Source organism: Propithecus coquereli, unplaced genomic scaffold (genome assembly GCF_000956105.1).
Source record: "Propithecus coquereli isolate 6110/MARCELLA unplaced genomic scaffold, Pcoq_1.0 Scaffold339, whole genome shotgun sequence".
Lineage (NCBI taxonomy): Eukaryota > Metazoa > Chordata > Mammalia > Primates > Indriidae > Propithecus > Propithecus coquereli.
Genome location: NW_012149052.1, coordinates 883,109 through 897,045, shown reverse-complemented (window position 1 = coordinate 897,045; position 13,937 = coordinate 883,109). Strand labels below are relative to the sequence as shown.

Below are 13,937 nucleotides of genomic sequence, written 5' to 3'. Positions count from 1 at the left end.
AGTAGATTAAAAATACCATTTTAACATATAATCAATATTTTTAAAAATCTCGGCCTATTATACATTCTTTTTTATTGTACTAAGGCATCAGAATAGGGTGTGTATTTCGCACTTACAGTGCATTTTGCACTTACTTGCTGTAAGTGCGAAATACACACTTCAATTCAGAATAGACACATTTCAGGTGCTCAAAAACCACATGTACCCAGTGGCTACCACATTGTGCACGCAGCCCCAATCCTGAACACAGGTGGGGGAGGGACAGGTCTTCTGCTACAAGGCATTGAGAAGGGAGCAGGGAGTCTAATTGCTTCTTGAAAAGACTTTTGACCAATTCACCTGTTCTCTCATTCACCCCCATTTTAGAGATACCTGGTGACACCAATTCCTGAGCATGTCTGTGGTTATGTGGTGCAAATTGTATGCGTGACTCACTTTCCCCCCGCTGCCAGCTTAGGTTTTCGCTACACTGAGTCGGCTTGGTCAGTTAACACTCATCCGTAGGCTTTCCATCTTTCAATTTTTCCTTGCTGTTTCCTCCACTCCAAATCTCTTTGTCCTTATGGGTTTGTGGCTGTGTAAAAAATTTATCCACTGTTATTTTAGTGGGGTTTTTGGAAAGAACTAAGATAAACATTTATGTTTAAGCTAGATTTTTTTTGGACTACAGATTTTTATTGTGTGTCTGGTGTTTTGGTTTTAACAATCTGAAAACCCTATGTATGCAATAGCTATTTGTAAAAGGAATGGAGAGCTATTCAGGAGAGGAAGTTAGTCTTCAAATGTCATCCAACCCAGTTGAAACCAATGCCACATAGTGACACCACCCTCAGGGAACCTGTTCTTCCTCTCACTCGTGATCCCTGCTCAGCCCTCTCAGTTATCACTGAGCTAAAGAAGCTCACAGAAATGGTTAAGAATTTGCAAAGGTTCTTAGCAGCAAACCAAATAAAAGAGGGAGGGTGAGTCAACTGTTCCACCTGCCTGCAACCTCATTGCCCAACTGTCTGCTAGCACTGACCACTTCCTTATAATGTACACGCTCTTTCTCTAGCGTGGGGACTTAGCTTAACTCTACCTCCCACCTTTAGCCTCATTTCTTCTTTTAAAAGGTGCTGAATTCCTTTTTGTGCTTTTTTTATGGAAACTTTTAAAAATGATCCCTAGGCCCCTTAGAACACAGAGCAACATTCGAGTCCAGTCTTTACGTGTAATGCTTGTAGGCCTGGTGGCTTTGGGGGCTTTTTTGGGTTTGGTTTTGTCCTTACTAATTCGTTATCCAAGAATAAAAGAAAAGCAATTTAAATATGTATTAGGGTCTCTTATAAAAAATGCCAAAGATGAGATTTTACTCATAATATGCAGACAAACGTTTTAAATTCATTCCTTTTGTATAAATGGAAGCCTTGGGAATCAAGGAATTTTCAGACCCAGAGATCCCATTTAGTTGGCTTCTTTTGTTGAAGTAGGAGATGGTTCAACCAGATGCCACACATTTCTGGACAGCAGAGAGTAAAGAAAAGGGAAGTTTCCTAGAAGCTGCTACACTGGGGTCATAACACAGCGGAAATTTCCACAGAGGAGATAAAGAGAAGTAAATTTGGGGGTGGGGGTATCGTTGACAGAGGAAACTTGCTCTCACAGAGTTTACAGTAAAAAGATCAATTAAAGATGAAAATTGAATTAAACTGGAAGTTCTGCAAAGCACTTTCCATGAGCTTACCGGGCTCTGGTTTCACAAGACCCAGCATGTCATAGCTGATGCCAGCCCCACCCAAGCATCCCATCTTTTCCTTCTCCAGTTCACATTTTCAGCTCTGTGTACTGGGATGTATTTCACTTCCATCAATTTTGCAAGTCATAAAGAAAATAGGATTGCCTTACTAAAAACGTGCTTTACATTAATATTACCTAACAAAATATTTTTCTTATGAAAAATGTCATATTTGCATAGGTTTTTAAAACATTTTGAAATCACTTATCTCACTTCATCTTCACAACAACTACCTCTAGTTTATATATGCAGAGAAAGGGACTCTTATCAGCCTTCTTATTTATTGATCAATTGATTTATTTATCGCCCCGTAATACAAAGGACTCGCAGTAGAACAACCTGCTTCACACAGCTGGGAAAGTGCAGGGCCAGGACTAGACTCCAGGCTTCCAGATTTCTAGCTGGCTGCTCCATCCGCTCACTGAAGATCTTTATCGCTGAGACCATTAACTCCTTGCCCAGAGATGGTCTCCAAAATAAACTTCATCAAAAGCCAACTCTTTTGTCAACTTACGAGTTGACTCAAAATTTGTCATGGCGATGGTTCAGGGCTCAGAGGAAAGAAAATGTTTATCTTCCTCTTTCTCCTCTTCTTCTCTTTTCTGCTGGAACAATTCAGTCCTAAAGCCATTCAGTAGGGCAGAGAAAGTGGAGCAGCCGCTCTGGAGTGGGGGTGGTGACCCAACGCAGGGTGTTTCCTTGGGCCAAAGTGTGAGGAGGGTATCCATGATTGGGGATAGCGTGATACAGGGTGTGTCAGAGCCTAAGTAGCTAAGAAGCGCCTCCAGGTAAGAGGGATGCTCGTGCCAGGTGGGGAACCCCAGCAAGGTGAAGAGGGCAACCCCACAGAGAGACAGCCTGGCACAGGTATAGAGTGTGAGCAGGGTGAAGAGAGCATCAACTTGCAGAGGGGGCAGCCCAGTGTGGGAGGTTGAGCTGAGTGGGTCAAGGAGGATGCCCCAGAGCTGCTATGGGTCTGGGAGACCCCACTGGGCAAGAAGAACATCACTGGAGCAGGGAGTCCCAGCCCAAGGAGGTAAGGAGGGCAACTGTACTAGACAGTGGCCCTGGGAAGAGAATCAGAACCCTGATGGGGTGAAGGGAATGTCCATGTGGTAGTAGGTGGCATGGTATGGACCATCAGAGTCAGAGCAGGGTAAGGACAGTTTCTGAGTGGTGGTGGTGACAGGTGGGAGCAAGGGAAAGGACAATGGCCATGATGGCAGATGGGCTACATATAAGGGATTGAGCACACAGGGAGACTTGCAGGTCATGGGAGTCAGATTTCTTACTGTTGCAGTTGGGAGTTACAAATATGGGAAAAAATAAAATTATTGATGTGAACTCATGGTTTTCAACCTATATAGATAGATATAATACAAATAAATAGAGATGAAAATGTGTGTGTGTATCCATTTATATATGTATATACCTTCATATATTTACATAAATTCCCCCAGCTTTATCTCCTAAGAGCGTCTCTAACAGCAGTAAGCACAGCCCAGATTTCATCTTGTAGATACCATTCTTTATTAAAAGGAACCAGGCTTCTTGGAGAAATGGATGAATCTTGTGCCAGAAAGCAAGAAAATGATAAGAACATATCAAAAGTACACAGAAACCAGCTTTGCCATAAAAAAAAAGAACTGTTGTAATGGATTATACTTCCTTAAATAAAATAGAAAACTATGAGTCCTTAGCAATGTAAGTATATGGAGAAATTGGAAGTTTAATGAAAGAATGGGATATTTACATAGAACTTCCCCCACGAAATTTGTATTAATTACAGCAGGAAAAAGAGTAACCTCCTAATGGAGAAGGGTGGTAGACACCCCTTAACCAAGTGAGCAAAGTGAACATCATCAGTCATGGGAAAATTGAAGTCATGCACCCCTGATAGGATATAATAAGAAGAATTAAGGGTTACTCGAGAAATTCCTGCTAAAAATGCATCAGCTGAATCCTACATCACACAAACCCACATTGAGTGAATTCTACAAAATAACTGGCCTGTAATCTTCGAAAGCATCCAAGACAGAAAAGTCAAGGAAAGACTGAGGAACTAACCTCGCCAGACAGAAGGAGCCTAAAGTGATTTGACAACTAAATGCAACAAAGGATTCTCAAGTAGACCTTTTCCTAGAGTGGACTCATTGGACAATTGATGAAACTTGAATGGCGCCTGAGGATTAGATGTATACTATATAACAATGTTAATTTGCAAATTTTTAAAATTGTGCTTTTGTGAAAGAATGTTCTATTTTTAGGAAATACACCCTTAAGTATCTGGGGAGATAGCACATCGCATAGTCAATTTACTATCAAATGGTTCAAGGCAAAAATATTCTTTGTGCTCTTCTTGCAAAGTGTCTGTAAGTTAGAGACTGTGTACAATAAAATTTATTTAAAAACAAAATTTTAAGAAGAAGAATAACAAAACAACAATAACAGAAAAGAACAACAACAAAAAGATTATATCACATCAAGAAATGCAATGCAATGCAATGCTGGCAGGAAAATGTTGAGTGGTATGATTCACACATGGATTCTTTTCCCAGCAAACAGAATGCCCTTTGCAGTAAGTTGCCCACTCAGGTGCAGAATGAGGTAAAGCCACACCCATTCCAAACAAGGCAACCAAAAAGCTTTTCTTATTCCATCACCAATAAGCCCTAGAGAGAATATGCAAAAGCAATTCCGGGAAAGATCAACCAATGGTCACATTTCCCATCCCATTACTATTGAGAAAGCTTTTTCCTTATTTTTTTTTAATAAATACTTTTTAAATGGGAAAATTAGCCTCCTCCTTCCATTTAAAGAAAATTGCCATCCCAATGAAAAGCTTTGAACTAGGAAAAATTTTCTCATAGTTTTGGGAAATAGAGGAGAATAAAACAAAATTGTACTCCCCTGACACAATGACTATTGTGAACTTCATGTGTTCCTTTGTTTTTTTTTTTTTGAGACAGAGTCTCACTCTGTTGCTCGGGCTAGAGTGAGTGCCATGGCGTCAGCCCAGCTCACAGCAACCTCAAACTCCTGGGCTCAAGCAATCCTACTGCCTCAGCCTCCCAAGTAGCTGGGACTACAGGCACGCGCCACCATGCCCGGCTAATTTTTTCTATATATTTTTAGCTGTCCAATTAATTTCTTTCTATTTTTGGTAGAGACGGGGTCTCGCTCTTGCTCAGGCTGGTCTCAAACTCCTGAGTTCAAACAATCCGCCCGCCTGGGCCTCCCAGAGTGCTAGGATTACAGGCGTGAGCCACCGCGCCCGGCCTCCTTTGAGTTTTTATATGCCTCCTTTCATAATGCTAGCATACAATTGTGTTGTTTGAGAGTAGCACAGTGGTTAAGCACAAGCTTTAAAACTAACTGACCAATTCTTCATCAGGCCTCTGCCACTGATGTAACTTTGAGTTATTTCCTAAACTGCTATAAGCTTCAGTTTTCTCCAATATCAAAAGGGGCTGTCTATCTACTTCCTTATCTTGGGGTTTATGAGAGGATTAAATAAGATAACAAATGTAAAACACTAAGCTCAGTACATGGCACACTTTTTGTATTCAGTAAATATTATTGTATCATAAGCACTTCTCCATGCTTTTAAATCATCATCTGCTGTGGTCTGAATGTTTGTGTCCCCTCAAAATTTATATGTTGAAATCCTAATCCCCATGGTGATGATATTAGGAGGTGTGGCCTTTGGGAAGGTGATTAGGTTATGAGGCCAGAGCCCTGATGAATGGGATTAGTGTCCTTATAAAATAGGCACAAGGAAGTTCATTTGCTCAAACGATGCAGGATGTGGCTAGAAGTCAACATTCTATGAACTAGGAAGTGAACACTCATAAGACACTGAATCTGTTGGCACCTCGATCTTGGACTCCCTAACTTCTAGAACTGTGAGAAATAAATTTCTGTTGTTTATAAGCTACCTAGCTTATGGTACTTTGTTATAGCAACTAGAACAGACTAAGACATCATCATAATCATAATTATCGTTAGCTGCTTCTAAAAAGATGGTCAAGGAAAACTTTGGTATGTATCTTTTTCAGTGGTTGGTGTTGCAGAATCTGCTAGCTGTTCAACAAAACTGGTTTCCTTTTCTTCCTAAGCACACAGCTAGTCATTTTCCAGACACCCTTAGGATTATATGTGCCATATAACTGAGTTCTAGCAACAGGATGTGAGTAGAAGCAACATATGCCACTTCCCGTGCACAATCCTCCCATTTCTTTCCCTTTGGGGCTCACTGAGATGGCAACACCCCCACTCCCACCTCACCAGTGTAGCTTTAGAAATAATATTTTGAAAATGGTAGAACCACCATTAGGTTAGGTCTTGTGAGGCTGCATGGAACAGAACCCTCCCCTGACAACCAGAAACTCCACCTTGGGCTGTTAATGAATGAGAAATATCAATTTTTATGGCGTTTGTCTTTGTTACAACAGATAGCTTAATTTTATACATATTGTTGGGGCATGGTCCTAAAAGAAGACACAGGGGAACTCAAAAACTTTTTGAATATCTGTGAAATGAAACAAACAAACAAAAAAGAAAATTATCCCTGTGACAGTCCAGAAATCACTCTTTCTGAAGCAATTTTTTGAAATGGTTTACTTATAATATTGAACAGTACTTAAATGATTTTTAAAGCCCTTTGTGTGATTTTTAATAGGTTGGTGAAGAAGCAGTGGTTGGTGGTATCATAGAATAAGTTCAAATCCCAAGTCTGCCATTTATTTGGAGTTTCTGTTTTCTAGTCCTACCTACCTGATGGGACTATTGTGAAGAAAAAATGAGATAATGTACCTAAAAATGCACAACAAAGAGCCTAATCTGGCATATGGGCTTAATAAATACTAGCTCTTCTAATTTCATTCCCTAAATGTAACATTTTCCCAAGTTTGTTCAATGAAACAATGAATATTGATATGTTCTGTTAAATATATGTCAAAAACAGATTTTTATGATTAAACAATATGGAGGCTATGGAGAAATGTGGTACACTGGCTCACTGTTTCCATGAACATTGTGCATTAGATGAGAAGTCTTAAAATAACATCTTTCATTTTTCATTTTACCAACTAAGCATAAAGTCAGCTTTTCCATGACATACCTGTTGATATCCTACACAGTTAATGTTCTGCCAGACAAACTTTGAGAAACTGGCACAGAGCTTGGCACAGGGTGAACAGTCAACAAATGTTTATTGAATGTGTAAACTAAGTAAATCACAAAAATACATTTTTTTCCACCTTAGAATTTTTATTAAAACAATCATTTAAATTACAATAGTCCCCCAGACTAGAAAATGGCCTTCCATGGTCTGGCCCTGACAGGAGGCCCCACTCAGGATCTACATCTTCGAAAATGGAGGGAGCTTCCCCAAAGGCCCCTGGGGCTTTGAAAATGGTAGAACCACCATTAGGTTAGGTCTTGTAAGGCTGCATGGAGCACAGCCCTCCCCTGACAACCAGAAACCCATCTTGGGCTGTTCATGAATGAGAAATATCAACTTTTATTGTGTTTGTCTTTGTTATAGCAGCTAGCTTAATTCCCCGGGGCCACTGGGAAAGGTTGTCTCCCTCTAGGAGCTGCGAGGCCCCAGCCCTGTCAGTGAGGAATACTTAGTCACCATGGCTGGTTGTCAGCCTCTGGACTTTTGAAAAAGAAAAGAGAGGCAGAGAAACCTGTACCCAAGATTACAAGACACAATCACTCAAGAAGTGTTGTGGAATGCCATGGGGTGTTGTCCAGCTGGGCATGGTGGGTACGGGAATACCCGAGCGGACGTCAGAGGCCAGAGCACTGCTGGGGCTGAGGTGGCGCCTCAGTCAGAACCAGGTGCTGAACAGCTACGGGCCAACAGTGCAGTCTCATGGAATGTCACAAGCTGGGTAGTGACTTTGCAAACCATTTCTGGACCACGGCACTTCTGTCCAAGAACCAACAGAAGAGCTCATAGTAAAATAATCGTGGCCAGGGCACTGCTCTCAATGGACTTCAGAGACTTCCTTACTTGGCAAGTTCCCAGGCCCTAAAAATGTTCCCTTAAAAAGGACACAGTCACCTCAGCCACAGGCACAAGTCTCTGAAAGCCAAGCACCTGCACCTCTTTCATGCTTTCTCCTGCTACTGCAGCTCGAGACCTTTCTGAGGCCACCATTTTCTCTGCCTTTCCCACATGTGGGGAGGCACCGCTAATTCTTGCCTCCAAGTGAATGAAGTGCTCCTGGCTGAGCAGGTCCTGCCTTCCCCATCCTGCTCCTCTGGCCCAGGTGCTCCGGCCACAGCTCAGGTGCCAGCCCAGCTCCCTTGGGGCTGCACTCTTGTACTTCAGAAGTACCCAGAGCCTTTGCACCATTTCCCTTGTGGGTCTTGTGTCTTGGAGTCTGGCATGATGAAGACCTCTGTGCTCAAAGAATATGCTCCATTCTTTGTCGTTTGGGAATTCTTCTGGATTCAACCAAACAATAACTTCAACATGTTCTGAAGACTGGTTGGTAGTCAGAATCAAAAGAAGACCCTATGATAACAACACAAAAATTAGAAGTAGTGACGTATACCTGGTACGTAACTGTCCTGTAACAAGACTGCTGTCGTTTAACTACGAGTTTTCTTACCCTGTCATTTATTGTGGAATCAGGAAAACTGTGGTCCAAGGGAATGATGTCGTATTATGTGAGATCAGTTATAGACCAGTGTTGGATATCACCTATCGATTTCCAGTGGTTTGCTTTGTGAAGAAGCTTAAATTCCCATCTGTGTTGCATTTTGGAATGAAGGGGTACAAGGCCAATGCTGTGGGTGATGGCCCTCAAGGGACAAAAGAAAGGCAAGCGTCATCAGCTCCTTCACAAAGTGAAAAATGTAAACCTAATTTTAGCAGCATTAATGGGAACAACTATCCATGAATCATTGCATCAATCATGCCTGTGTTATGACTTCCACTTTTCCCTAAGACACAGAGCAAGTGGTACATACTGGTCCAGGAGCCAGTTTCGATAATGCTGTTATTATATCTGTCCAAAGATGAGTAGTAATATCTGTTACCTGCTTGAATACCTTCCAGAATTTTGGACAGCATTAATATATGTGTACAATGTGACATTTAAACTTTTTAATGAGTTAATTTTAAGTAAAATTGCCATTCTATGTCATATGTGAGTTCATACAAAATACAGCTTGCCTATATTTAAAATGAAGTACACAGAGAATTTAAAGAATAAGAAAACAAAGCCTGACTTTGGTTTTATAAAACACCATCGTGTTCCTGTGCCCCGAAACCACTGTTAATGAATAAATTTATGAGTCAGAAGGAAAGTAACTCATGATGGAAACTCAGGGATGGGCTTTAAGACTGAGAAGACAGAGCCATCACACAAGAGCCAGAACTCACTGTACAAATGCCTGAGGCTTCAGCTCCTGAGAACTCTCCAGCTGGGACAGAGGAGGAAGACACAGGGAAGCTCTTCCAGCCACAGTCATCTACACGCAGATTCCAGATGTGGAGTCCCGCTCTGCATGCTGTAAGTGGCTGGCTGCCTCGGGGCAAGGTGGCCTAAGAAGGCAGCGGCCAGCCCAGGACACCTTTAAGTCAGTGGGAGAAAGGCAGGATCTCCGTGAGCTTTTCAGTTGCTCAAAACCAGATAGATTTACCAAGGACCACCTCTGCCCTTAGGAAATCTCCAGGCCCTCAGACATTTTTGGTAAATAAGTGTCTTTTCACTGATTAAGATATATCACCTGCTCCATGTTACAGCCCAACTAGAAGGATGTGAAGGGCCCCAGGTGGCCATAGCAGCAAATCAGCCACAGAGAACAGAAAGGGCAAGAAGGTGAGCGAGGAGTGAGCGAGCCCCAGAGGGTGGTTCTGTGACCCACTGCTGCAGCCCAGAGGGGAGTCGCAAGCCAGCCTGTGAGTGGACACTTGCATCCGGCTGGTGCTTGGCGGGGCACAAAGGGACCCCACTGGGCCCTGAGGGAATATAAAGTAAAGAGCCCTCCAGAAGCCGAGGGCCACAGCAAAATGAGGCCCAGGTACAACAGTGTGCTGGGAAGGGCTCTCTGGCACGTGGGCAGGAGGTAGATGATGCAGATCCGAGACACAGAGTAGGGTCAGTGAAGTAGAGTGGTGCAGCAGAAGCATTCTGGGCCCATAACTCGGAGTAGGGCCAGTGGAGCTCAGTGTTTGGGCCAGAAGAAGTACCCGTGGGGCCTCAGAGCCTATGGAGCCACAGTCACAGTCGGGATTCAGGTGCTGACTAGAGCATGACCAGGGAGCGCCCCAGCCCCACAGGCAGGAGAGGCTAAGGCTGCACAGGGAAAGGGGGAGGGAGGACACCTGTGGCTGGCGTCTGCCTTTCAGACCATGGTCCGGGGTGGGGGGGGGGGTTGGGGGGAGCGGCGAGTGCTCTGTACTGTCAGCTCCCTACATGGCTCTACATGCCTCCCAGGTCCGCCATCACAGCTTCTGCCTGAAGTTGCTCCCCAGGCACAGCTGCTCTGCCTGTTCCCCACCGGCTGGCAGCGGGGTGCCTGGCAGAGACTCATCACTTTGCTTGTCAGGAGCCACATGCAAGCTCCCTCCCGCCTCCCCCCACAACCACATGCGCAGCAGGGAGGCCGCTCGGAGCCTGGGCTCAGCCAGATGTGCATTTTTGCTGCGTGCTGCGCCTCCTCACTGGTGGAGGGGACGGGTGTACCAGAACCCTGGTACCAGCCTCCCTGCCTCCAGGGGCCTCTGCACTTCACTCCCTATACACTTCCCAGAATGGGCATGGAGGCCAGCACTGGACGGGAAGACACACATACCCAGTGCCTTGGACTAGGGATACTGGGGACCAAACATTGGACAAAGAAAGACAAATAGAGACTCAGGTCAGGAGAACTAGAACGCCATGAATGAAAGCTCTGCAGGGTCATAGTTCAAGGCAACTGCACATCAAGGGGTTGGTCTCTCCATTCAGCTGGGGAAAGTCTGGGGGCTCCACAGGAGCTCCCAGCCAGTGCCCCCCACCCATGGCTCACATGGTGTTTGGCCCATCTCGCTGGTGCTGGGAGCAGCAGAAGTGGCAAGTCCTGGGGTGGCTGGGTCACCTGCTAGGGCTCTTCAAAAAGGCCACTGGGGATTTGGTGCTGTGCACGGTGAGCTTTTTAATGGTATTGTGCTTGCTGCTGCTGCTCCAGACAGAGTTCTGGTGGTGCAGGATGTCCAAAGCCAGTCCTCTCTCTTTTAGTCTCAAGCCTTCAACCTCTGTCTTGAGTTCATTGAGCTGCTCCTGCAGATGCCTGCTCTTCTCCACAAATTCCACTTTTTCCTTCTCTCTTTCCATGGAAAGCATTTTAATTCAGTATTCTGTGACAATGTTCTGTCACCAATGGGGTTGAAGCTTGGTATGTCAGGAGACAACAGTGCTGGAATTAGGTTCATGAGTAGATGCATGGGCTTGGGGGCAATTTCCAGGTGCTTTCTCTCAGCTCTTGGCTCTGCCTCGGGGGCTTCCTGCAGGTCCTGCTTCAGCTGATCTGCCTCTTTGCCCCTCCTCTCTGACTCCTCTGCCAGCTTCAGTGCCGGCACCTCAGCCTCTGGCACTTTCTGCTCCACCCGGCGCTTCTCCTCTTCCGTGTGAATGGCCGTGGCCTGGATGCGGAGCATCTCCTGCTCAGTCGCTGTGGCCTTCTGCACCAGGAGTTTGGCTCCCTCCTTGGTGATCTGGGCCGTTTCAGTGGACAGGTCAGCCAAGTCCTCAGCCCGCATTGGTCTTCACAGGCAGAGGTTGTTTCTCCTTTCCTGGGCAGCAGCCTCCTCCAACTCACCCCTCCTGCGTTCGGCCTCCTCCCTAACCTGCTTCTCCCCAGCCGGGCGCTGCTGCTCCCTTTGCTTTCTGGTCTTCTCCCTGGCCTGGGCTTGTCATCTGCCGAACTGCCAAAGAATGGGCCTTCCCTCTCTGCGTGAATAGGTCATGGTCCCCTATACATAGCTGGAGAATCAGCTTGTTAACATGAAGCACTGGGGAGTTCGATTTGAAGATTTCAGTTTTCTTATCCAGTGGTTTAATAGTAAACTCCTTGTCACTGTATGAAATGTTTGAGATTTCATGCCACGGGAAGGAGATCTTGGGGGTCAGCCTGTTCTCAGGGTCGTGGATGTGCAGCCGCAGAGCACGCGCTCCGAGCAGCAGCTCCGTGCATTTTTTGTTCCAGATCGCAAAGTGGTTGGCACTGCACATCTCCAGGTCCTGAGCTATCTTCAAATATCCCATTTCACCTTCATCCCTGGCTCGGCCTCAGTGCTCTGCATACCAGGCAGCAATGCTCTCCTCCCACATTGTGAAGTCATTTGATGCAGATTTATTACACTTTTTGGAAGTAAAATTCTTCTTGGGTCAAAAATCCCCGCTTGTGAACAGAGGGATTCAGCCACCCTATCTGACTTGGGCGGCATAACAAGTCAGAAGCACAGAATCCTCGGGAGGACAGTAGATATTGTCATCTAAAATTTGCTTCTTAGATAGCCCGGGCATGGTGGGGGGTTCCTGTACTCCTAGCCACTGTGGAGGCTGAGCCAAGAGGATGGCTTGAGCTCAGGAACTGGAGGCTGTAATGAGCTATGATCATGCTACTACACTCCAGCCCAAGTGACAGAGTATCACCTTGTCTCAAAGTAAAAAATTAAATTAAATTCAAATAAAAAATAAAATAATCTGCTTTTTTACCTGCAAGAATAACAAATGTTGCATGATCTCCTGAACTAGCTCTTCCTTGGCATTCTCAGGATAAAATTTGGACAGAAAGTGAAAGGTGACTGGTTCTTCCTTTGAAACATCATGATCCAGCATCGCTTGTCCATTTCGAGCCAGGCCATGGTGTCCTTGTGTACTGCAGTCCAAAGAACCAGGTTTCTCCAAGTCCCAGCGCCGGCACACCAAATCAAATACATGCTTCCCTTTCCACTTCATCTCTCAACTGAACTCCATCTGGTGGCCCGCGGCCAGGATTCCCACCGTGAACGTTTTGGGCGGCTTCCTCTTCAAGCTGAAACTCAGGCGGGAAGCGCAAGGGCTCAGGCGCAGGGGCTCAGGACTGGGACTCTTGCGCCCCAAGACCTGCGCTCTGGGCCTGTTAGTCCCCCTGGAGGAGCTGCACCGGCCTCCGGGCCGCCACAGCCCGGAAGCGGTCTGGTCTGCGCGGGTCTCAGTGGACAGTATGGGTGGCGAGGACCCTGCCCTGGGCAGAAAAGGGGATTTGGGGAGCAGGCCCTGACCGCGGCGGGAAGGGAAGCGAGGCAGCACCGGACGGGGGAGACCTGGCGGTCCTGGATTCCAGCCAGGAATACCAAGGATGCCCCAGGACTAGAACACTGGACAGCTGTGGCCCAGACCTGGAGGGGCTCTCAGCTGCGAACAGGGGTCGTGGGGCCGGGCTGCAGCGGGGAGCGCATACGCGAACGTGGCTGTCACTGTTGTCGCTTCGCGCGCCCGCCCGCCCACAAAGTACTTTTTAAAAAGTAATGGAAGAGTTCCAGACCAGCCTAGGCAACATAGTGAGAGCAGGGCTCCAAAAGAAAAAGAAAAAAATTGAACCCAGGAGTTCTAGGCAGCAGTGAGTGATGATCAGGCTTCTGCATTCCAGCCTGGACGACAGAGCAAGACTCTGTCTCAAAAAAATAAAATAAAATAATAATAATAAAGGAGCTCCCTTTTTCACATCAGCTATGATGTTAGGCTGGTTTGGGTGTATTAAATAAGTTTTCGACTTAGGACATTTTCAACTTATTTCAACTTATGGGTTCTTGGGAAGTGCATCAGATACTCATTAGATACCTTTCATCTACACAAAGGCATCGCTCCTGCAATTGTCCGCATCTTGCTGCTGTACCATCAATTTTTATCTTTCCACTGCATGTGCTATATTTCCCATCTTTAAAAAAAAAAAAAAGAGGCTCATCCGCACCAATCACTGCCCCATTTCTCTGGTGTCCTGAGCAGTAAAACTGCTCACTTTGCTATACAAATATTCCAAAGGAAATTCCAGGTGATCATAGTCTGTCTTAAACTTGATTCGGTGAAGTAGGTTTGTGGTTTCTTCCAATAAATTTTTTTTTTAGGTTAAATGTCTCGTTGACAGCTCAGAGCTTAAAATACACACACACACA

At 45.4% G+C, this 13,937-nt stretch overlaps 1 pseudogene; it reads right to left on the bottom strand.

Moving 5' to 3' along the window:
* Window positions 1–10,875: 10,875 nt before the first annotated feature.
* LOC105815484 overlaps window positions 10,876–13,937 on the bottom strand; it is a 9,223-nt pseudogene continuing 6,161 nt past the window's right edge.